We start from the raw sequence: 25,198 nt of genomic DNA, 5'->3' as shown, positions 1-25,198 counted from the left end.
AGGGGAAGGTGGTCCACACAGCCTACCTGGACCTTGCAAAAGCCTTCGATACAATACCCCACTCGGGCATTATAGATAAGCTCACCAGCTTAAATATAAACCCCTATGTCACTAGATGGGTTGCAAACTGGCTCAAGGACAGAACCCACATGGTTAGAATTGCTGGAGCCATGTCAGACTCCAAACCAGTTACAAGTGGCGTCCCACAAGGCTCAGTCCTGGGACCTCTCTTTGTTCGGTATATATTTCTCGGAGGTACAGGCTAACACGGAAGGACTGTGGCTGACCAAGTTCGCAATGACTGCAAACTGGGTGCCATAATCAACTCTCCAGCCGACACAAGCATCCTACAAAAGGGCCTCATAGAAACAGACAACTGGTGCCAGAGCCATGGCCTCAAGCTAAACGCCAAAAAGTGTATAGTCATCCCCTTTGGCAAAAACAAAGTGCCCACAAATTACCACATAGGTGGTAATCCATTAAGTACAGAAGAAGTAATTAGGGACCTGGGTACCCAAGTTGATAGCAATCTCTCATTTGACAACCACGTGACCAAAGTGGTTAGAAAAACATTTTATATAGCCCACCTAATCATGAAGGGATTCACATCTAGATCAGGGGAGGTCATCGTGCCTCTTTACTCATCCCTCATCAGGCATATAATTGAGTACAATGCCCCTTTTGGGATGTACCTTACCAGACACCTGCAGCAATTGGAAAGACCCTAAATGTACCTCACCAAGAGGATCAAAGGGCTCAAACAGATGCCATATGCTGCCCGGTTAAAGAAACTCCAGCTCTACTCAGTGGCATACCGCCTGCTCAGAGGCGATCTGTGCCTGACGTATAAAGCCATGTCCAACCCGGAATTAATGGACATGCTGCACCTCAGAAAATCCAAATCCCATCGAGCTACGCGCTCGAGAGACTTGAACCTCAGCACTGAAATAAATAGGACATGCTGGAGGGACAGATTCATAACCCAGAGGCTCCCTTCACTCTGGAATATAGGCAGAGTCCCTCATTGACTCTCTTCAAGAGGAATCTTGATGAGTGGATGGGAGATTGTAGGTTTACCCCAGGTATCACTTCTGTGTCACTGTTAGACAGAGGCAGAGTATACTAACCTCGAAAAAGGGCATAGCAAAATTAATTTAAAATAGGTGGCGAAAGCCAAACACATTCTAGCTAGGCTTATAAATGCCCTAGGGCAGATAGCCTAGTATAAACTTATGAACCTATGAAGATAAGCAAGTCATTTAAACAAGGAGAAATGTGAAGACCTTGCAGTCTGTAGTAGGCTCTCACAGGAGCTAGACATTTTTGAATATCCACAGAGCAGTGGAGAACTGAAAGGGTAATGCAGAGAACTGAAAGTGTAACCTAGACACAGAAAATCGTGAAGTGGTAACATTTTAAATTCTGAAACTTTCACAAACTCGTTAAGAAAGGAAAAAGTGAAGCTTTTTTTCCCCTTACTTGGCACCTTAAGAACCTTCTCTTTTCTGAGACGGAGAGCCAGTTTCTATCGCTCCCATTGGTTAGCAGATGCTGAATGGTAGGAGGGAAAAAAAGAATGTTGATCTGGTAGATGAGGAATCCTACGAAAAAAAAAAAGAGGGAAATATTCCCATTAAGTTAGTGCAGTATCAAATAGCAAAAGTAGTGCGAGCCCTGTCAGGAAATGAAGGAAGTGATGGAAAATCTAAGACAGTGATTCCATTACAAGATCCCTTGTTTTCAAACCAAATTGGAACAAGTCCAATGAATGACCAAATTTAAGAGTAGCAGTGGTAACTATGCAAGTGAAGCCAAAACTAAACAAAAGATCTAGAAGTTCCTCTGAGTTCATTCTTCTCACATTAATGTCTCTCAAGAGTACCAGTTTTGGGGACTTATAAACAAGGTCAACAAGGAGATCTAAGAACTCCTGCAGAAACGTAACCAAGTAGTATAGCACCCACTATTTTAAAGAAAGATGAAATTCATTCCAGTCCAAAGACCATGCTCAAAGGTTTATGTAATGCCAGCACTCACCCAAGCAACTCAAAGTTTTACTGCTCTACCTATGATACTGAATAACAATAACCAAGGTCAAAAAGCTGTTTTAAACAAGGCCCAGAGTTGCTATCCAACCAGGTCTTCATGATAAATGTCATCTTAGCAATAAGCAGAAAATTGAGATGACAACTGCCATTTTTTTCAGCACTGACCTGACATTAATAAAAACAACCTGCGTAAAACTCCTGGGGACAGGTCCTGCTCTAAAGTCAGAGATGACCATTAAACTCCTAAGGTACCCCCACAAGACAGGAAGGAACCCTGTACAAGTGGTGTGATGTCAGTTAATAATTCTCACTCTAACGCACTCTCCTAGACCAGGGTTTGCAATAAAAGGATGTCTCCATGCCCTAGCTAAATGACTCCTTGGGACCTCTAACCTCCAACAAGTCAGAACTATTAAGGGACTGATCAAAGTGATGCCAAATGAGTAAATGGACAACAACAGACGTAGAAAAGGAGAACCTTGTATTAAAACAAACATCATTTGATTAAAAAAACAGACTGCAGCAAGACGTCTAAGATGGCTGCATGCTGACCAACTGCTTAACTTCAGCTTTTCCAGTGTGAAAATAGAAACTGAGAAAAAGGAGTGCCATGGAAACATTGTTTTTTTTGAGTAAAATTCAGTTAATGGATGGATAAGTATATGGCCTGGATGCCAGCAAAGAAGAAATCTGGAAAACATGAAAGAAAATCAGCCAAAAAAGGTGAAGAGAAAACAGTGTCTGGGAAGGAGTTTGCAGCTGTTCAGCAAAAAGTATTTCAAGCTTCGGCTTTGGTACAAGAGATGACTTCCAGTAATTTAAAGGAAAAAAATAAATCAAATGTACTCAGAAGTAATGAAAATAAATCCAACATGAAAGGAATATATCAATTCAAATATGAAAAGACTGAAAAAATAAAAGAAACTTTAACCACCAACAGATGAACTGATAAAACTGAAAAAAATTGTGGCTGGAATTAAGAAAACGCTGGCTGAGTATAAGATTTCTTAAAAGAGCTGCTTTAAAAAATAGTAGAGTTAGAAGACTGAACATGCAGAAAAAAAAAACAGATTTTCTGTTGCATCACAGAAACTGGGAAGAAGAGAATGTATTAATTTTATGAAAGCACAAACAAGCAACTGAAAGTACAGTTGTGTACCTACCATAAATGTAGTGTATTCACTGTTGCAGTCATTACACTTGGGTTATCCTGCTGGCAGGCTACCCGCAGTCGGCCTGAATTCCAAAGTCTTGGTCCGGCGTCAGTTGCTGTCGCCTCTTCCCTGATGTCAGTGCGCCAGGGGTATAAAAGATGGAGCCGATGCCATTTTCTTCAGTTTTTCTTGCCCCAGATGTCAGGTGCCCCCAATAGGGTAGGTTAAAAAACATTGCTTATAAAAGCATGCACTAAAATAAACAATACCTTCATCTACAAGCAAACATACCACATAGGTTGTATAGGATAGAGAAGTACAGATAAGTCCCAGCAAAGAAAGGGGGATGGTGGGTGGGTAACCTGGACTGCAACAGTGAATACCCTCGAACATCTACGTTTATGGTAGGTACACAACTGTACTATGTTCATCGTGTTTCACTGTTGCAGTCATTACACTTGGGTAGAATCCCAAAGCTGAGGTTGGGCGGCTGGGTCTAAATAGAATTAGGAGTGGCTATAAGGCCCTGCAAAACTGCAGTGGCAAAGTCTGCTCTGGATTTAGAGTAAAGAGGCAAGTGGTAGTGCTTAGTAAAAGTATGCACTGAAGTCCAAGTTGCATCCCCCAAAATATCCTTGGTTGGTACTCCTCTGAGGAAGGCTGCTAAGGTGGCTGCTGCCCTGGTAGAATGTGGTCTAATGCCCTTAGGCACTGATTTGCCATGTTGTCAATAGCAGAAATGAATGCAGTGTCCTATCCATTTTGAAATAGTCTGCTTTGAGATGGCCTTCCCTTGTGATCCTGCAGCATATGCCACTAAAAGTTGCTCAGTCTTTCTGAAAGCTTTAGTTTTGTCCAAGTAGAAGCGTAGCTGTCTGTATATGCCCAAAGAATGCAGAAGTCTCTCCCCTTTATTCTGCGGGTTTGGGTAAAAAGTAGGCAAATGAATGGTTTGGTTAAGAGCCACACTGGACACTACTTTAGGCATAAATGTTTGTCCTTAGAGAAACCCTGTCCGGATGGAAGATAATAAAAGGTTCCACAGCCATTAATGCCTGTAACTCTGAGACTCTTCTTGCTGAAGTTATTGTTAGGAGAAGAGCTGTTTTCCATGATAAGAATTTTATCTCAGCTGTATTAGCTGGCTCAAAAGGAGGCAGTGTGTGTTTTTCCAAGACAAAATTGAGGTCCCATCCAGGTATTGGTGCTCTCCTTGGAGGTCTTATGTTTTTGGCCCCCCTGAGGAACAGCCTAAGCAATGGATGTGAAAAAATAGGTGGGTCTGTATTGTAATGAGCTGAAATGGCAGAGGCATGGATCTTAATTGATGAGAAGGATAGGCCTTTGTCCAGCATCTCAGTTAGATATTGTAAAATCTGAGGAATATTTGGAACAAGCGTGTCAATTCCTTGTGCCTGGTTCCAAGCACAGAATCTCTTCCATTTTTCTGCATAAGATTTTCTGGTGCTGGGTCTCCTGGCCTCCAAAATAACATCCATAACCGCTTTAGAGAGAGGTGTATTTCTGAATGGTTACAGTATCAGCCATGCAGCTATATTTAGAGTTCTGAGTTGACTGAGCAGGATCTGATTGTTTTGTTGGGTCAGCAAATGAGGAATTTGAGGCAATGTCCAGGATGGGCCTTGAGACAAGCTCCTTAGGATTGGGTACCAGTGTTGGCCAATCCGGGGCAATCAGTATCATTTGTGGCTTCTCTTGTCTGACCTTTAGGAGTACCTTGGGGAGGAGAGGCAGTGGAGGAAAGGCATATACTGTAAGGTTGTTCCAGCTGAATGACAAAGCATCCACTTTCCATGCTTGTTTGTGATAAGTTCTTGTGCAGAATCTCTGAAGTTGGCAGTTGTGTGGGGAGGCAAAAAGATCTATGTCTGGGCATCCCCCATTTCCTTGTTATCATGCTGAAGATTTGTGGATCTAGTTTCCACTCCTGAGGGTCCATGAGATTTCTGCTTAGTTCGTCTGCCAGAGCATTTGTTTTTCCTGGCAGGAATTGTGCTTGCAGGTGTACTTGGTAGGTCAATGCTGTGTTCCACAAAATCATGGCTTTTCTGCAGAGGGGGTAGGAATGTGTGCTCCCCTGCTTGTTTATGTACCACGTGACTGTGGTGTTGTCTGTCTTTATCAGCAGCTGTCCTGGATGAAGTAGGTCCTTGAAGGCTGTCAGGGCATTTTGTACAGCTAGCATCTCTTTTTGATTGATGTATAGATGCCTTTGGCTTGGGGGCCATGTGACCTGAATAAATTTTCCTGCCATGTGGGCCCCCCAGGCATAATGTGATGCATCTGTTGTTAGTGTTTGCCTGGCTGTGGGTAAAGTGAATGGCTGTCCCTTGTTGTGGTGACAGGCCTGTGCCCACCATCAAAACTCCTGTTGCAGGCAGGGAATGAGTGAAATTAATTATTCCAGGCTGTGGCAATGTCGAGTCCAAACACTTTTTAGGTACCATTGCAGTTTCCTCATATGCAGTCTTGCATATGGAATTAACAGAATGCAGGAGGCCATGTAGCCCAGAGCCTGCAGAATTTTTCTTGCAGATAACTGGGTCTTTGTTGCCATGCTTTCGAAGTAAGAAGTCAGTTGCCTTTGTTTGTCTGGCGTGAGATAAGCTATCTGGGCAGTTGTATTTAAGCTTGCACCCATGAATATTATCTCTTGAGAGGGTACTAGTTTTGATTTTTTTTCATTTACTGTGTACCCTAGGCAAATTAGTAGTCTTTTTACAAATGTCAGATGCTTTAGCAGAATGTCTTTGGTCTCTGCTTGAATAAGGCAGTCGTCCAAGTAGGGATATATTTGAATTCCTCTTTGTCTGCAAAATGCAATTACTGGTGCCAGGCATTTTGTGAAGACCCTAGGCGCAGTAGATAAGCCAAATGGCAGTGCAGAGAATTGGTAGTGCATTGAGCCAGCTATGAATCTGAGGTATCTTCTGCAAGATTGTCTGATTGGGACATGCAGGTATGCCTCTTTGAGGTCCAAAGTTACAAGCCAAGCCTTCTTGCCCAGCATGGGCAGAAGCTGCTGCAGAGTCAACATTTTGAATTTCGGAACGTCCAGAAAAGTATTTATAATAGACAGGTCCAGAATTGGTCTCCATGCTTTGTCCTTTCTTGGTACTAAGAAAAGTCTTGAGTAAAATCCTTGTCCCTGCTCTTGTTGTGGCACTGGCTGAATAGCCCTCATGTCCATGAGAGATGAAACTTGGTTTTGTGCCTCTGCCCATTGATTGTGTGGCAGGTCTGGCATACCCTTTGCCTTTGGAAGGGTGTGAAAGTGGAACCTGTAGCCCTGGGAGACTATATTTAAGACCCATTTGTCCTGGGTGATCATGTGCCAATTTTGTGAAAAAAGTGCTAGCTTTTCCCCTAAGTGTGCTGCCAAAAGATAAATGCTTGGCATTGGCAGAGGGAAGTCACTGGGACTGTTTCCTATATGGCTGTGATTTGTCTTCTCCACTTTTGGAGGTAGAAGCGCTCCGTTGTTTGGGCCTGTATGAGCCCCGGGGCTGTTGTCTGCCTCTAGGGCGTCTGTATCTGCCTCTTTGTGGCCTGTCTGACACGGGAAAGGACCAATTCTTAGAAGGCCAGTTCCTGCTAAATCTGGGTGGCTGCACCTGTAAGAAATCCTTCAGTGTCTGCATAGATTTAGCTTTATCCTCCATTTTCTTCAACACCTCTTCTGAACACCAAAGTATCATGCTGTAATGGAGCATCCAATAATTTTGCTTTAACATGATCAGGCAGAGTCTGTTCCTTTAACCAAGCATGCCTTCTAATGACAGAACCTGTTACAGCAGCCCTGCAAGAGGCCTCCAGTGAATCATAACCACATTGCAAAGTATGTTTTCCCACTTGTTCAGTTGCATGCAATAAATCCTGCAATTCCTTGTTCTCAGAACATTCAGAATTTGTCAATATTTTCTGTTTTAACAGAGACATTAAGTATTGCTGACATTTAAGCATATGAAACTGACAATTTAAAGCCCTTACAGCCAAGGCAGCAGAAGTGTAAACTTTTTTTCCCCCATCTGTCCAGTGCCCTAGAATCTCTATCTGAGGGGACAGGGTTTTTTGCAGTAGCAGCCTTGACCCTTTGGGACCCTGAGAAATAGTTTCTGTGTCAGCAGCAGGGTTTTTATATAGAAATGTATGAGAATCTGGAACCCTGTAGTATCTGTCTGGCTTAACAGGTGCAGGAGGTAAAGAGTCGGAAGAAAGGCCGGACTCTGAAAATGCATCATCTACAATGTCTAGAACAGGAGGAATAGCAAGAGGTCTGTGCTGAGGTAGTAAAAGAAAGTCTCTGAGCCTTTTCTTAGAATCTGAATAATCTTGGCTCTCCCAGTGGAAATGCTCCCTCATGGTATGCAGGGTTTCCCCAAATGAGTAATCCTCAGGAGGAGAAGCTGAAGGAATAAATTCTTCATTATCAGAATCCTCATAAGGAGGAATAGAGTATCCCTGTTCTGAAGAGGAGTCAGAGGAAATGGAAACCTGATCAGAGGAATCATATTCAGTGTCTTGCCTAGGCCTCTTATCGGGGGGGTAGGAACCCCAGATCAAAGTAATTAGGTCTTCGGCCATTTTGAGCATCTGTTTCTTAGGCATGGAAGTCTGTCCTGGAGAATGCTGTACTTGTTTCCTTGTCTTTAAAACTGTTTTAGTCTTTGTCTTTGATGCTGAAGTTGGCTTGATATAAAGCTGTGTAGGTCTGAAAACACCCTCAGAAGCCGATGCCTGCTCAGTGGCTCCGGACCCATCTGAGGGATTAGTTTCCGAAGGCCCAATACCTTGAGTATCCAGAGGCCTAGTTGTCTCCACGTGGGAGTCGGAGGTGGCCTGTGGCTCTGAGGTAGTGGGTGTCAGGGGCTGCGAAAGCACCTCACTGAGAACCGGCGACTGGCCTAGAAGAGGCTTCGTCATCGGTTTTGGACCTCGGATGCCTGTCCTTTTCTTTTTCCTTGCGCTTTTTATGAACTCCGGTCGTCAGCTGTTCCGACGGCATTATGTAGTTAAACCTTCGGCCAAAGTAATGAAAAGCAAAATCGTACCAACGCTTAATAGTGTGTTGGTTAATTTTAGCACAAAACTGACAACTAGTAACATCGTGGTCAGGGCCTTTATGAAGGAATACAGTAAGAATGAAAATTCTTATGAGGTATTTGCTTCCCACAAGAAATACAATTGTTAACTTTTTCTGACATCGGTCTGGAGCAAGTAAAAAGTTTCCCCAATGGGGTACTTCGATTTATAGAAGACTTCGGCTCTGAAATGCAATTTCGAAAATCTCAGGAGTCGGCCGACCGGCACTTGTGAACTGCTTTTGCTTCTGGCACCGCACGGCAAGAAAGACTAAAGAAAATGGCGTCGGCTGCATCTTTTATACCCCTGGCGCACTGACGTCAGGGAAGAGGCGACAGCAACCGATGCCGGACCAAGACTTTGGAATTCAGGCCGATTGCGGGTAGCCTGCCAGCAGGATAAACCAAGTGTAATGACTGCAACAGTGAAACACGATGAACATCTGGTGTTATACAGAAGGATTTGTTAATTGAAAGGGCACATTGAGAGTATGCTCCAAAATCTTCCATAAGGAAGCAGCCAAGACCTTTATTAGTAACGATGTAACCATACCAGCAAAAAGAGCAGATTCTTACAAAATGATGGCAAAAAGGGCAAGGTATTAAAAACTGGAGACGGTAGAGTGTTTCATGCAGAAGAAAAATAAATGTATCACAGGAATCTGGGAATGAAGAGAAGCAGGTGTGAAATCCAAGCTGCTGTATCCAGCGGTCTTCACAGTATCTTTTCTTGGAGGAGCAAAGACATTTTTATGCATAGCAGCCTAAAGAGAAAATAGTTTATCCAACAAACAGTGAGCCAGCAAGCAGAGCAGGACTCTGCTTCTCATTCCTCTGACAGTAAAGTTCAGAGATAGATTTTGACAGTGAAACATTTTCCAGTGTTCCTAAGGAAAATGCTTGTGGGACAGAAAACAGCACATGAATTGACTTGAATTAAGAGTGCCTTGGGCTTGAACCAGAGTTGGGTGTTGGGAAATGGAGATGAATATGAAGAAGACCAGCAACACTGAAATTAGTGAATAAATGGGAGACTATAAAGTAATCACATTTGTGAAATGTGGCAAGAAAAAGTGTCTGAAAAAGAATGGACTTTAGCTGACTTAGTTAAATTTGTGGTTAAACTGTAAAGCACATACCCCACTTTATGTCATTAAAGTTCAGAAAAGGGGAACAAGTAACTAAGTAAAACAATTTTGCGCTTATTATTATTTGTATAAAACATTTCCTGATATAAACTACATGCTCTATACAGTAAAGCAGTTTTGTATAGTGAGTAGTCCTGGGTATTTTAAATCTGGGGGACTAGTCGTAGGTATTTTAAATGTGGGGGCAGTCTTTTCAGTGACACAGTGTTGTATGTGTTAAAGATATTAAAGTAAACAAGTACTTTTTTGGTGGAAGAAATACAGGCTCGCTTTAAATACCTTTATTAAATTATCACTTAAGACACAGGCAAACATACATTAGCAGAAAAGAAAACAAACCATTTAAACATTTTTCCATTTAAATACAATATGTATCACATATATTATATTTGCTACTATCATCAGTCCGGTGGTGGTGCTGCGGTAGCGTTGTCGCCTCACAGTAAGACGTCCTGTTCGATTCTCAGCTAGAGCGTCTTCTGTGTGGAGACATGCGTGAATGGGCGTACCTTCGTTGAAGGTTGCGCGTCAGGGCCGGCAACTCGGCATGTAAAAATCTACTCCCAATCATTAGCGGACCAGAGTTCTGCTGTGGCGAGCCCTAACCAGGAAAAGCCGAAAGACACAACACAACAATCAGTCCAACATAAAAAAAAATGGTGAATTTCTGCCTTCCTTTAAACCTCACTCCTCCTTCTCCTGAACATTTGCATGCAATCTGTGCACAATTTTCATTTCTTTGTAATTTGCTCCTTCCCTTTTCTAAAGACCCCATGTTCTAGTTCTTCTCTTTTATAATATTCAATACCTCAAATACAGTTGGTGAAGACTTGCATTTGCATTTTCTAGTAATTGCTTTTTTTGGCACCCAACAAAATTACACTTAATACTATGTACACGCAATTCAGATCCTATACCCAAGTTCAAATTAATCATTTCCTTACTTATAGCCATTTGCTCACCCAATATTTCTGATATAGTACTCTGCAGTTAATTTTTAGAATCTGCCAACCTATTACACTCCCAAAACATGTGTCCTCAGTTACATCTTTCTTCACAGTCACACCTCCAACATTTGCTATCTATCCGAGGAAAAAATTCTTTGGAGTCTGCTTGAGGTATAAAAATACCCATGCAAACACTTCCAAGCAAAGATCCTAAACCTTCTAGACTTGGTTACTTACTTGGGAACCATACATATGTCTTCCAATTGTTTTCTCGTAAAGTGATTTTCTAGTCTATCTTTCCAATCTTTTCTAACCTCCTCTGATTGATTCTTAACAGTTATCATACCATATTTTATATGGCATACTAATTCCCCCTTTTTTAACAGCTGCATCTGTTCTAGATTCAACTGAAAGCACTATCAGAACAGGTCTTTCACTTAAAATTCCCCTAACCCTTTCTGCCTGCAATCCAAATTCTTGGTCTCATCCTATTACCTTTTCAGCTTGAGTTATCTGCTCCCAGTATCTTGGTTCCTTATCTAAGTCTCTCCAGTAAATTCCAGACCCCTCTTGCCTATTTTCTGTACTCTTAATTGTAGTCACCCTTATTGGCAAAATCTCCTTTCTCGTACTGGCTTAGTTCTTAGAATCCTTTCTACTACTTTATGAATATACAACCTACACACAAACTCCCATAACTAAATGGAAATCATCATTTTGTTGGTTATACTTTATGAATATAGTATTCTGGGTGGTTATTATCCTCCTTCATGATCTGGATCAAAAATCCCACTCTCTCACCATTTCTTGAACTTCTTCCTTGCTTCATCATCATCCCTTTCCACTTTAAATTATATTACGAATACGAGCTGTAACTACGTAGCTCTAAAGCATCCTTTCAAATCAGGTAAGCCTAAACCACCTTGCTCTCTTGCAGTCTTTCCCACTAAGATAAATTCCTTCAATTATTTATTAACTATTGTCTAAAACTTCTCAGGATGATAAACGTATCCTGGCCTGCATCCAAGACTAAAGGGATTAAAAACAATTTCACTGCTTGTATTTTACTAACTGTATCAATAAATAAGAGTTTACAGCTTCTCAATGTTTGTATTATCTTTTTAGTCTTTTCCCACATATCCTTAGCTGTCATAACAGAAGCCTGTTTAATCCATACTCAAATACTTCATCTTATTATGTCACCATAAATACAGGTATTGCTGAACCAATGTGTGTGAGGATACAAAATTTATGGCGATAGCTTTTGTTTTATCTTCATTGATTTTATATCATGAAAAGACTTGAAACCGTTTTAAAATGTTTCACAACACTAACATGCCATTTTCTGGATTTAATCAGGTAGAAAAAAATCATCTACAAATAAAGCCAACATTTCTTGATTACCATACCAGTTATACTCCAGCATTTCTGAGTCCCTTATTTTACTTGTCAATGGCTCTAAATATACAGCAAACAATAAAGGGGAAAGAGGGCACCCCTGTCTGGTTCCTCTGTTCAAACACAGCTTATTTGAGAGGAACCCTCCCACTTTGTTGCCTCTGATCCTTCATATATCCTTCTAATTAACCTTATTATAATCAGGGAATGCAAATGCTTCAGTGCAAATCAAATTCCAGTCCCCACCTACAAATAATACTCCCTGCTGAAAGCTGATTATTTCTCCCAAAATGTTCTTAAGCTCCATAATACCAATTTTCTATCGAATATAAATAACTTGCTATTGTAATCCTCCTCCCTTGCCAATAGCCCCTTACTACCACAAAACTACCATTTTTGTCTTTTTCCCTCATCTAGCACTATTGGAGCCTCAGTAGCAATTCGTATAATTACTCCCCTTTTCCTCGGTCTCTGATATTTATTTAAAAATAGCCAGTGCACTTTTTCTAAGGGCTAAAAGTTAATGTTTTCTGAAGACATAGAATATTTCAGTAGGGACTATTACTAATAGGTGGGGAATGGAACTTGATGTGCAATAGTGAGGATGTATCAGGAGGACCTAGATAGGAAAAATATAACAAAAGAGGGTAGATTTCCTAAGAAATTTATGAAAATATTTGGTATAGCAGATTTGAATTCAGTAGTAAGAACGTGGACAGAATTTACATATCATTCCCAGCGGTAGAATAAGCAGGCTAGACTAGATAAAAATGATATTTCACAGGAACATTTGCATCTAATTGAAAGCTTCAACACACATTCAATAATTATTACAGATCATGCACCAATAAAAACTAAGACAAAATGCAGGGTAATGAAGTAAAAATAAAACACTGGTGCATTCCCCACCTACCTGTTAAAACGAGGGGAATATAAGGAATGGGTAGTGGAAATTATTCGATTATTAGGGAAAATAGAAACACCTTCAGAAGTTATAGCTGCTGTGTAGGATAAAATGAAAATGGAATTTAAAACCAGGGGAGAAATTAAACAGAAAGAAATATTTTTAAGAAATAATAGGAATTACTTAGAGGGGCTGACAAAGGTTACATTATTACATAATAAGGGGAATCACACAGAACAAGAAGTGGAGCAAATGCAGAGTGCTAAAGAAAAATTAAGGGAATATCTGGATAATATGCATGAGTTTAGAAAAACTGCTGTTAAGCAACTATGTTTTTGATAACTCCAGACCACAAAACATTTAAGACCGAAAGTAGAAAGGTTTGTTGATAAAAATAGGGAGCCTATAACAAGAAAAATAACCAGAGATCCTGTAGCAGTTTTAGAGTTACTTCGGAAACTTTATGAAAATTTGTATAAAGCTGAGATATGCAGAAATCAAGAAACAGCACAAATGAAAACGTTAAGCTGAAGCTCTACAACACACAGTTAAGACAGTAGGAGACGAGAAAAAATGGTGATGTATAATCAATCTTCAGGAAAGTCTCTAGAAACGCATGGTATTCCTGTGGAGATCTGGATGTTAGGAGGGAAGAAAGTGATTAAGATCTGTAAGATTTTAAGAGTATTTTAAAAGGAAGGGAAGCACTAACACCTTGGAAGGAAGCTGTGGCGTATATTACCTAAGGACAGAAAAGATTCATCAGAAATAGTTTCCTACAGGGTCATTTCAATTTTATACCATGATTATAAAGTGTTTTATGTCTAAGGTAGCTAAAGGAATTGCAAAGGTGTTGCCAAAACTGAGAGACATGAATCAATAAGGTTTTGTGGAGGAATTTATCTGGGAGGTGAAGAGGACAAGGGTTAAGTGGAATAAACTGATCCTTCCAACAGAACAAGGTGGTTTAAGATAACACGATTTGAAGGGACATTTTACAGCTACACAGATTCAAATACACAACATGTGTAGAAGGTCACTATTCAAAATGGAAGGGAATGATTTTGAAGCAGGGGGAAGTTAAAGACAGAAAGAGAGAGTGTGAATTTACATGCAGATCCCTGAGACCAGCTGGCACAATGGTTAAGGTTTTTGCATCCCAAGCGCAAGGTACAAGTTTCATTCCTGACCTCTAGCCAATGCTTGTTTGGAGCTTGACTATTCTCTCTCTGTGGGGTTCCTCCCACCTCTGAAAAACATGCAGTGTTTCCATTTCAACCTCACCAAAGAATGGAGCTGTGGACACCGGCACAGACTCTACATGGTGCCCTATAAGGGGGAGAGTAGTATAAACCAACTGCTTTGGTCATCTGCTGTTGTGCACAGTATCTTCATGGTAGGAGAACACAGATCAGACTGCACTCTGTGGCAGGGTTAGCCACTCGTTGGGTGCAAAATATGACTCTAGGTGATTCAGTTGTGTTGGCTAATGTAGCTAAACTGGCATGGGTATTTGCCGGTGATAAGTGGGTTGAGAACCTGGCCTACTCCAGCTTATGTCAGGGATCTATGTTAATGGTGGGAGGAGTGAGAGAAAGTACAAGAGTTCAAGGAATTACTCAGGGCTCTAGCACCACAAGAGGAGGAGGAAATAGGTTTAGTTGAAGAATGGCAGTGTCTCAAAACAGCATGTGTGAAGACTACAGAACAGAACAGATGTGGCCAAGCCAGGTATGGCAATAAGGTACATAAGGAAAGCTGGTGGTGGAATTCTGAAGTCCAGGAAGTCATCAAAAGAAAGAAGGCATGCAGGAAAAAGTGGGAGACAGAAAAGACAGGCCAGGCTAGGAAGGAATACTGGTTAGCTAACAAAAAGGCTAAGAAAGGAGCTGCAATAGCAAAGAATTAGAAGTTATGTACTCACCATAACGTTCCATCTGAGTAGGTGTATTCATTTGTCTGCAACCTGTGGGTTATGGATCCGATATCGGATCCGAACCGGCATGGTTTACCAGCTATGGATCCAAGCTCTCAGCTCCTCCCCTCACCCATAATGCCCTGCTCTACCCTCATGACCTCAGATCGAGTTTGCCAACAGCAAGAACACCCTGAAAAGGGTAACACATAATATGCAGGAAACTGAAAGGCCAGGGGATAGGAGGGCGGGATGGTTGCAGACAAATGAATACACCTACTCAGATGGAACGTTATGGTGAGTACATAACTTCTAAATCTGAAGTAGGAGATTCATTTGTCTGCAACCTGTGGGACAGAGTCCCCAGCTACCTGAATCTTGGGCGGCCATCATGGAAGGATATTCCGGAGCACCGCGGAGCCAAATGATGCTCTACCCCTAGATGCAAGATCCAACTTATAGTGGGAAATAAAAGTATGAGATGAAGCCCACGTGGCTGCTGCACAAATATCATCTAGAGGAATCCTAGCCTTAAAGGCTGCCGAGGTAGATACTGACCGGGTTGAATGGGCGTGTACACCCTCCGGTGCGGGCCTTACTGAAGCTTGATAAGCCAATAAGATACACTGTGAAATCCAGCGAGACAGAGAAACTTTAGAAATTGGCTTGCCCAAATTAAATTTAGCAAAGGAAATAATCAACTGGTCGGATTGCCTATGACCAGCCGTTCTGTTTAGATAAAATCTAAGTTGCCTGTGAACATCTAAGGAGTGAAGCTTGTATTCACCTTTGTTTTCATATTTAGGAAAGAAAACAGGGAGGTTAATGGATTGATTAATGTTTGCTTCAGAAGCTACTTTAGGAAGAAAGGACGGGTTGGTCCTGAGGTAAACACGGTCCGGATGAAATACCAAGTAAGGAGGTTTAGCTGATAATGCTTGGAGCTCTGAAACTCTCTTGGCCGATGTAATGGCTACTAAAAAGGCTGTCTTGAAAGACAAGAATTTGAGATCCACCGTAGCCGCTGGTTCAAGAGGCGGTCAAGGCCTGGAGAACTAAGGAGAGGTCCCAAGGAGGAACCGCTTGTTTCACAGGGGGCCTGAGAAGGAAAGTACCTTTAAGGAAAATTTTACACAACTTGGCTGACATGAGTGGACTAGAGTCATGACCAATGTGATAATGAGAAATTGCCGCCAGTTGTACTTTGACTGTGGAACTGCTGGCACCATCGTTAAAAAGAGTGGTTAGAAAGTCAAGCACTAAAGGGAGAGGAACCGTGAAGGGATTCAGGCCTTGCCGCTCCGCCCACAAAGAAAACCGCTTCCACTTGCTGCGGTAGACTTTCCTAGTGGATGGTTTATGAGCTGCCACCAGGATTGCCTTAACAGGTGATGAAATACCGGGAGTCCTGATCAAGAGTGGAACTGGAGCAGCCAAGCGGTCAGCTTCAGGTTGTCCAGGTTCGGAGGAGATATGCAGGATGGGTGGGATATCAGATCCGGAATGGGATCTAGAATCCAAGGAGGATTCACCGAGTGAGACCTTAGAAAGGGGAACCAGATCTGTCGAGGCCAAAACGGAGCAATGAGAATCATTCTGCAACCCACCCGAGAGGCTTTCTGAAGAACTTGGAGCATCAGAGGCAAGGGTGGATAAGCGTACAGAAGACCGGGTGGCCAAGCATGCACCAGAGCGTCTCTTGGAGAACCTCCTGGAGGGGGTATCAGAGCGAAAAAACTGTCGCACTTGGTGTTTGAGGGAGAGGCAAAAGATCGCATGAAGGAGTTCCCCACCGTGCGAATATGCGTTCGCTACTTGAAAATTGAGAGACCACTCGTAAGGGGTCAGAATGGTGCGACTGAGCTTGTCCGCCAGGATGTTGGACCGACCCAGAATGTGCGTTGCTATTAGAAAGTGGTTGGTGGAGATTGCCCATTCCCAAACTCTCATGGCTTCTCGACAAAGGGGGTAAGACCTTGTTCCCCCTTGCTTGTTGATGTACCAGACAACAGACATGTTGTCCGATTGAATCGCAATTGTTCCCAAGGGAAGAAAGTCCTGAAGTGCTAGCAACGCTAAGAGCACTGCTCTCATCTCTAGAACGTTGATATGCAGTAAGGTCTCTGAATCGTTCCACGTGCCTTGGACGGTCCGGCCCGCAAAATGCCCCCCCCCCACCCGAGGCGGGAGGCGTCCGTGGTCACCGTGGCGAGAGGGGGAGAAGCACAAAATGGGCGGCCTCCGTGGAGATCTGGGGAGTGAAGCCACCACAGGAGGGACCGCTTGCAAGCCTTGCTGATCGCAATGGGATGATGCATAGGGAGAGCAAGGTATGACCATTGTACTAAGAGAGTCCACTGGAGGATGCGCATATTGAGCCTGGCAAGAGGAAGAAGTGCTATAGCAGACGCCATGGACCCTAGAGCCCTCAGGACCAACTCCGCCGAACAGAACTTGAGTGGAGAATGGCCCGCACCTGGAGCTGCAGATTTTGAACTCTGTCCGCAGTGAGGAAGGCTTTTAAACTCCTTGTGTCTAACCTGGCCCCTATAAAATCTAAGAGCTGTGTGGGCGCCAGGTTGGATTTCTTTGTATTTATTGTAATGCCCAGAAAGGGAGCAAGATGGAGAAAGGAGTCTCGCGCCAATAGTAGTAGATGCTTTGTTGGGGCGGTAAGAAGCCAGTCGTCCAGGTAGGGAAGACCTGCACCCCTGAAGCCTCAGGTGGGCCGCTACCACTGCTAATACTTTGGTGAACACCCTGGGGCTGTGGTGAGACCAAAGGGAAGGACCGGAACTGGTAGTGACTGGCTCCCAGCCGGAAGCGGAGGAACCTCCTGGAGCGCCTGTCCATCAGGATGTGGTAGTACGCATCTTTGAGGTCTATAGAACACATCCAGTGATTTTCTCCCAGAAGGGGAGAATAGATTGCAGAGTGACCATTGAATTTTTCCTTGGGGACTGCCAGGTTCAAGAGAGAAAGGTCTAGAATTGGTCTTAGTTCCCCGTCTTTTTGGCACTAAAAAGAACCTGGAGTAGAACCCTGATCCGATCTGGTCTGGGGGGACGGGCTGGATGGCTCTTTTCTTTAGCAGATGGCCAATTTCTGCCAAAGTGGCCTCCCGTTGACCGGGTGGAACGTCTGGGAGGGACTTCAACTTTGGTAAGTGACGAAAAGGGATGCGGTATCCTCTGGATATGATTTGGAGAACCCAGCGGTCTGATGTTATGGACTCCCATGCCGCTAAGTGCCTCGAAAAACGTCCCCCGACTGCCTCCAGAGTGGAGCAGCCGGGCCGTTCAGAGAAAGGTTCTCTGGACCCGAAGTTCCTGGGAGCCCCTCTGCCTCTAGGGCGGCGTCCTCCCTGTCCTCCTCTGCCACGGAAGGACTGGTTGTCCGGAGCAGGCTGGGATTGCTGCAATTTCCGGAACCACATCTTCTTCTGACCCTTTTGGTTCCTAGAGTAGGGCCTCTGGGGTGCAGAGAAGCGGATTCCGACGGCAGACAGCGTCTTCCCGTCCTTCTCGCTCTGGGTCAAAGTGTCGCGAACGGTTTTGCCAAAGAGGGCAGAACCATCAAAGGCGTTCGCAAATGACGCTTTGAAGGGCTCAGAAAAATCGCAGTGACGGAGCCAGGCCTGACGTCTAGTGACTAGGCCTGCCCCTGCGGCTCTAGCGGCGCCTTCCGTAGCATGGGAGAGTAGCCGCATAGAGGTATTAGTAACTGATCTAAGAGTGGCCATGCGGGTGGAGTGCAGCATTTTGTCCTCCTCCGACATGGACTCTGGGGGAGATGCAGCGTATTCTTTAATGAGATCTCGCTGCATCCTAATGACGTGTGCCAGGTAGTTCAGCGCCCTTACCGAGAAGGTCGCTGAACTAAACATCCGCTTCCCCAAGCAGTCCATTATCCGAGACTCCTTGCTCGGGGATGGACTGAGGGACTCTCCTGAGCAAGTTCCCTCTTGGTGGCTGCCGCCGTCAACATGGCATCTACCGTAGCCCCTTACTCCAATGGGCATGGTCGGATGGTGGGCTGAGGATCCTATCGGGCCTCTTAGGGATTGGCTCCACGGTGTCCGGTTCCTTCCACGCCCTGGTGGTAATGAGGTCCACCAGGGGGTCGGCAGGAGGGGACACCCAAGAGGTAGATGGGCCCGCTTCAAATGCCTCCAAGAACACGGACTCGTCCGAGGAAGACTTGGGGGCAGACCACCCCCCCTTATACGGAGCATTTCCATGATGTCCCCAAATGAGACATCCTCGGGGGGGTGACCGTGGGGAGCCTTCCCCTTCCTCCAAGTCCGTGTCTTCCGTGAGAGACTCGGGGGAGTCAATGTGCCTCCTTTTGCATGTATGCTTGCGAGGAACATCCTCTTGGGGGCTGTCAGAGGACTCCTCGCAAGCAGCAACCTGTTCCAGGGGAGCAGCTTGGGGCACAGAAGCGGGCTGTCCCAAGGGCCGGATGGTGGAAGCCTGACCCAGTGCAGAGGGAGCACGGGACGGAGCCGAAACAAGTGCCGGGGGTCCAGAGACCCTCAACAGGGCCCTCTCCACTACATCAAACGCCGAAGGGGAGCCGACCTCGACCAAAGGATCCGACAATCGGCTCCCCTCGGATCCGAAGAGTGGATCGGAGCCGGCGCCGAAGCGCTCGGATCCGAAGGGACAGTGCGCTCCGACACAGACGGCGCCGAAGGAGCACTGATCCCCCCGGATCCGAGGCTCGGATCCAGGCTCCGAGGTCGGATCCGATGCACTCGAGGGCAGGGTCGGATCCGGTACAAAGTACTATCGGCGCCGACCCACCCCGGCTCGGCTGCTCGGCTCAACTGCTCCAACCCGGGTAGTGGGTCGGAGAAGGAGCAATCGGTTTGAAAAGGGTGTTGAGCTCCCCAGAGGGGGGGCGGCAAGAGCACTCCCATCTGCATCTGGGCCTGGATGAACCTTATCATCATCCGGTCCAGATCAGCATCCGAAAGGCTATACGTAGATCTCGGCGAGGCTACCGAGGTAGGCCTAGAGTGCCTCCTCGATAGCCTCGATGGAGATCGGGTCTCCTCCTCCTCAGGTCCCGTGAAAACACACTGGAGACCGGAGCCGAGGAGGAGGAGACCGAGCCGACAATGGAGCCGGGGGAGAAGCCCGCTTGGCTGGCGGGGCCGAAACAGAGGTCTCGGCCCGCCGCTTATGGTGCTTCTCCCTCCGGTCCCTTTCTTAGCATCCCTCTCCTCCGAACCAGAAACGGGAGGTTGAGTCCCAGGAGGAGGAGGGGGAGCCGCAGAAGGAATAACCGTGGGTACGGTTACTCCCGAAGGAGCGGAGGTCGGAGCCGAGTCCGGCGGTAAAAGGCCCGCCAAAACAAGCTTGGACCTCCGCTCCTTCAATGCCCTGGGGTTGAACCCTGCACAAATGGAACATCCAGATGTGAGGTGTTCAACCCCCAGGCATCTAACACACCGAGTGTGGCCATAAGCTGGGGAAAGCTTATGGCCACACTCGGAGCATTTAGAAAAAATAGACTTGGGTTGCTCAGACATCCCAATCTAAAACAGTAGTTACTATAACTAAAGAAGTAACTAAAGAAAACACAAAATCACTCACAGGCCCAACACACACACACTACGCTAACAGCGAGGGGAGGGATATAACTTTTAGATTAAACACTAAAAAAAGTAAATTATACCAAAGGGGAAACCTACACTTTCACACAAATAACCAAAAAAAAATCTTAAATTTTACAAATTAAATACTTGAAACTAGCACTTAGCTGGAGAGCTGGAAAAACAATCTGGTCACCATGCGTGGCAAACGAGATCTGAGGTCATGAGGGTAGAGAAGGGCATTATGGGTAAGGGGAGGAGCTGAGAGCTTGGATCCATAGCTGGTAAACCATGCCGGTTCGGATCCGATATCGGATCCATAACCCACAGGTTGCAGACAAATGAATCTCCTACTTCAGATCAAGGCATTAGAGGCACTCTACCAGCTTCTGGAAGTTAAGTCACTAGATTTCACAAAGAAACTACATCAGGTTGCAAGGCAAAGACAGAAAGATAAAGAAGATAGTCAGGCATCCTTCATAATGGATGCCAGCAACAATCTGATTCACTAGTCCATAGGACATCATAGGCAGATGGAAGGAGTACATCCAGCAGTTTCTGAATGAAGAAAACCCACATAAGCTGTACTGCCCCTGACACAGCCTACATTAAGAGAAGAGGAGAAGCCCTCCACAGAAGAAGTAAGAATAGCATTAAAGAAAGAAGTCATTGAAAGCAGCAGACTCAGATGAGGTCACAGCACATAGGATAAAGATGCTGGGTAAGATAGGGGAGAAATTGCACCTGAGGGTACTCATAGCAATGTGGAGAGAAAGGTGTATTCCAGATGACTGGAGAATAAGCATACTAGTGCCAGTGTTCAAGAACAATGGGGACATTCACAACTGTGGGCAGTACAGAGGTGCCAAACGCCTGTCACACTGCATGAATGTTCTGGAGAGTGTGACTAATAAACGGATATGCAGAGTAGTAGAAAGCAAGATGGGAGAGGAGTAGTTTGGATTCAGATCAGGAAGCAGCATAACTGACAGATTTTTGCAGTGAGACAGATAGTTGAGAAGTAGCTAGAGATGACGAAACAGTCCAACTGAGCATTCCTAGACTTGGAGAACGCATATGATAAAGTCTCAAGAAAACTGATTTGGGCAGTCCTGCAGTGGTTCAAAGTCTCAGAAACACTGGTAGAGTTAGTGCAAGCTATGTACAAGGACCCAATGATGCACAAACAATGTTCAGTCTTACAGAGGGGTTCCCAGTGGGAATGGATGTGCATCTGAGTTCAGCTCTGAGTATACTGCTGTTCATATTGGTGATGGACTACATTAGCAAACAGGTTGGATGGGACAGAGTTGCTGTATGTAGATGATGTGGTATTATAGGCAGACTCTCAGCAAGAACTTCAGCAAAGGATAAGGAAATGGAATGCAAAACTGATGGCACATAGGATGAAACTGAGTACAGATAAGACCACTGTAATGGCAGCAAACTGGGGAAATCAGAAGAAGCTGAGAACTGAGATAGAAGAAAAAACAGTGGAACACATTAACATTTTCCAGTATCTGGGAGGGGTGGGTGAGGAGAAGGGGCGTCTGAATGAGGAGCTCAAAGCTATAATCAGAGGGGCTGCAGCCAACTGGCACAGAGTGTCAGGTGTAGTATATGACTGAAGAATGCCAAAGAAGCTGAAAAGTAAGATGAACAAAACAGTGGTATTACTAGTACTACTGTATGGTATGGAAGCTAGAGGTGATGGAGATGAAGTGCCTGAGATGGGTGACAGGGTGCACACTATGGAACAGGTGAAAAAATGAGAACATAAGAACAGAAGCCAAAGTAGCTCCAATTGTAGAAAAGTTCAAAGAGAATAAACTACATTGGTTTGGGCATACATGCAGAAAAACAGAAGACAATCTGGTGAAGAAGATTTGGGACAGACAGGAAGAAGGCAGGAGGAAACAAGGGTATCTAGCAAAGACATGGATGGATTGTGAGAGAGAAGACCTGCAACAGCTAGTCATGAGTGTCAAAGAAAGCAGGATAGCAGCACTGAATAGAGAGAGATTCACAGTTGACATAACACCCAACACCAAGTAGAAAACAGGAAAATGTGGGTTAATGATGATCCTTAAGAATAACAACAACTATACAGAATATTATATTCATAAAGCAGCAGGAAGTATTCTAAGAGCTAAGCCAATGCAAAAATGGTGAAAGGAGATTTTGCTAATAGGGATGACTAAAAGTAGGGGGTACAGAAAATAGTCAAGAAGGGGGCTGGAATTTTTTGAAGAAAACCAGAAAAGAAACAAGATCTGCAGCAAATAATTAAGAGAGAAGAAAGGTAATACAGTGAGATGAGACAAGACAACATCTGAACAACAGCCTGCAGACTTGCCTTCCCTACCAGAGACTGATATCAGAGCACAGGCAAAGAGAAAGTGAAAGACCTGCTCTAGTGGGTTTTTTAGTCAAATGTAGAACAGAAGCTGCTGTTAGAAAGGGAAAATTAGTAGGGCATATAAAATACTGCATGATAACTATAGGAATCAATCAGAGGAGGTTAGAAAAGACTGGGAAGATAAACTGGAAAAGCAATTTACAACAGAACAATGGGAGGACATATGTATAGCTCACAAGCATGCAACAAGAGTCCAGAAAGTTTAGGATCTTTGCTTGGAAGTATTGTATAGATATTTTTATACCCCAAGCAGACTTCAATGCATTTTTTTCTCAGGCAGACAGCAAATACTGAAGTGTGATGGGGAAGAAACAGGTAACTGGGAACATGTGGTTTGGGAGTGTAATGAGTTGACAAATTTTAAAAATTCCCTACAGAGTCTTCTTCTTCTTCTGTCAGCTTTTTCCCGGTTAGGGATCGCCACAGCGGATCACCTGTCCCGCTCATGATTGGCAGCGGAGTTTTACGGTGTTGAGTTGCCAGCCCGGCGCCCAACCTTCCACAGAAGGTGCACACATGCACACACTCACACCTAGGGCCAATTTAGAGTGTCCAATCCATCTACAGCATGTCTTTGGGATGTGGGAGGAAACCGGAGCACCCGGAGGAAACCCACGCAACTACAGGGAGGACATGCAGACTCCGCACAGAAGGCGCGCCAGCCGAGGATCAAACCAGAGAACCTCTTGCTGTGAGGCGACAACGCTAACCGCTGCACCACCGTGGCCACCCAAAAATTCCCTACAGAGTACTCTGTCAAAAATATTTGGTGAGCAAATGGCTGTAACCAAGGATATGACTTTTGTGAACTGGACACAAGATATGAATTGCTTAGACATGGTAAGGCCATATTAACTTTAATTCTGTTGACTGTCAAAACAGCAATTACTAGAAAATGGAAATTAAAGTCTATACCAACTGTATTTGAAGTCTTGAATATTATAAAATAGATAAAAAGAACTGGAAGAGGATCTTTAGAAAGAGGAAGGAGCAAATTATACAGAAATAAATACAAATTAAGGGAACAATACATGCAGAAAAATATTCAGAAGGAGGGGAGTTAAGTTTAAGGGAGGCCAGGAATTATGTAATGTTGGACAGATGATAATTACAAAGAAAGAAAAGATAAATTATGTACAAGGTTTGTAAATGCAAAAAATGTCAACATGGTTTGTTTTCTTTTCTGTTAATGTATGTTTACCTGTGTCTTAAGTAATAATTTAATCACAGTGCCAAAAATAGGACTGCAGCAAAAACTATAATAAAATTAAAAATAATGTATAAAACAGATGTAATACATCCAGATAACTAAACGCACTTTAAAAAGATAAAAACATGGTCAGCAAATTCTGCCAAGTAAAAATAAGGCAGAATATCCAAAGGTCACAGATAGCAGCTCAGGAAGCATTTAAGAATAACAGCAAATTACTTTTTAAAAAAAACTAAAATGAACTATTGTAATTCTAAACAATACACTTTCTTAAATTCTTAAAGACAAAATCTGGAGAAAGATGAAGGGTAAGGAAACAGAAGGGTAAGATGACTTGCATCCAGTACAGTCACAAATGGATTAATTACACTTTTTTCAATTTGAACATAATACATTCATCCTGTTTGAACATAATACTACTGTTATATACTTTAATTTTTTCATTATTTATGAACTGTATTAGTTTTGTTCTTTTTCACAAAGGACTTACATCTTTATTCCTTGCAGAAAACGTACTTGATTTTGTAAAATTAAAAATAATTTTTTTCCAGGTAAGTGCCAGAAATGTTAATATCAAACACTAACTCAGACAGATGTCACTTTAGAACTTCGTCTGAAGGAAGGAACTTCAGGAGAGCAGTACCATCCTCCCATGACATACTGCAATCTCAGCAATGAAGTATCAGTTAAAAAAATGATACAGGACTAAAACTCACAGCCTTCTGATCTCCTAGCAAAGACAACTGTACTACTTACTGAGTCACTGACACTGCAGAAATGCACAAAGGCTTGAAAGCCATAACTCTTTCCAAAGATGAAGATGCACAGAAAGTGGCTAGCCTCAACCAGAAGCTGTGAACAGCCCACATAGGTTAGGTATCGCAGTAACTGGAAACACTAGCAAAGCTGCAGGATGTACAGACTGAGCTGCTACTGCCTAGAGAATGAAGCAACCATCAATACTCATTTCATTTACAAGAGGAAAGGGGGAACAGCAGGTAGAGAACACATACTGCTAATAACTGTAATGGAGGTGGTGTGGTTCTAAACACTGACAGAAGGGGCAAGACCAGGACTCTTATCACTGCTGAGATGGACCGGATGGTACGAACAGGCACCACTGGCTGCTACTTTGGGGAAACAGCATGGAATATCACTAGAGAGAGTGGGGTAAAAAAACGCAGTCTGTGTTAAACTATGTGTTACCAAGTATACTAATTACTGCAGGAACAAGAAAATTGGTTTCAGTGATCACCAGCTTGTTGCAAGTGTTACAGTAGGACAGAGAATTTGGACTCGTGACTTAGGAGGAACTAGTGCTGGCAAAACTTCATTAGAGTACTTGTGCTTC

General features: G+C 43.8%; 1 protein-coding gene across 1 annotated transcript in view; it reads right to left on the bottom strand.

The window, feature by feature from the left end:
• The window catches only part of SAMM50 (SAMM50 sorting and assembly machinery component), a 1,314,985-nt gene that overhangs the window by 476,066 nt on the left and 813,721 nt on the right, over positions 1-25,198 (bottom strand). The window lies entirely within an intron of this gene.

This window comes from Protopterus annectens, chromosome 11.part0 (assembly GCF_019279795.1).
Source record: "Protopterus annectens isolate FY-2018-M chromosome 11.part0, PAN1.0, whole genome shotgun sequence".
NCBI lineage: Eukaryota > Metazoa > Chordata > Ceratodontiformes > Protopteridae > Protopterus > Protopterus annectens.
This window is presented reverse-complemented; position numbering and strand designations above follow the sequence as displayed.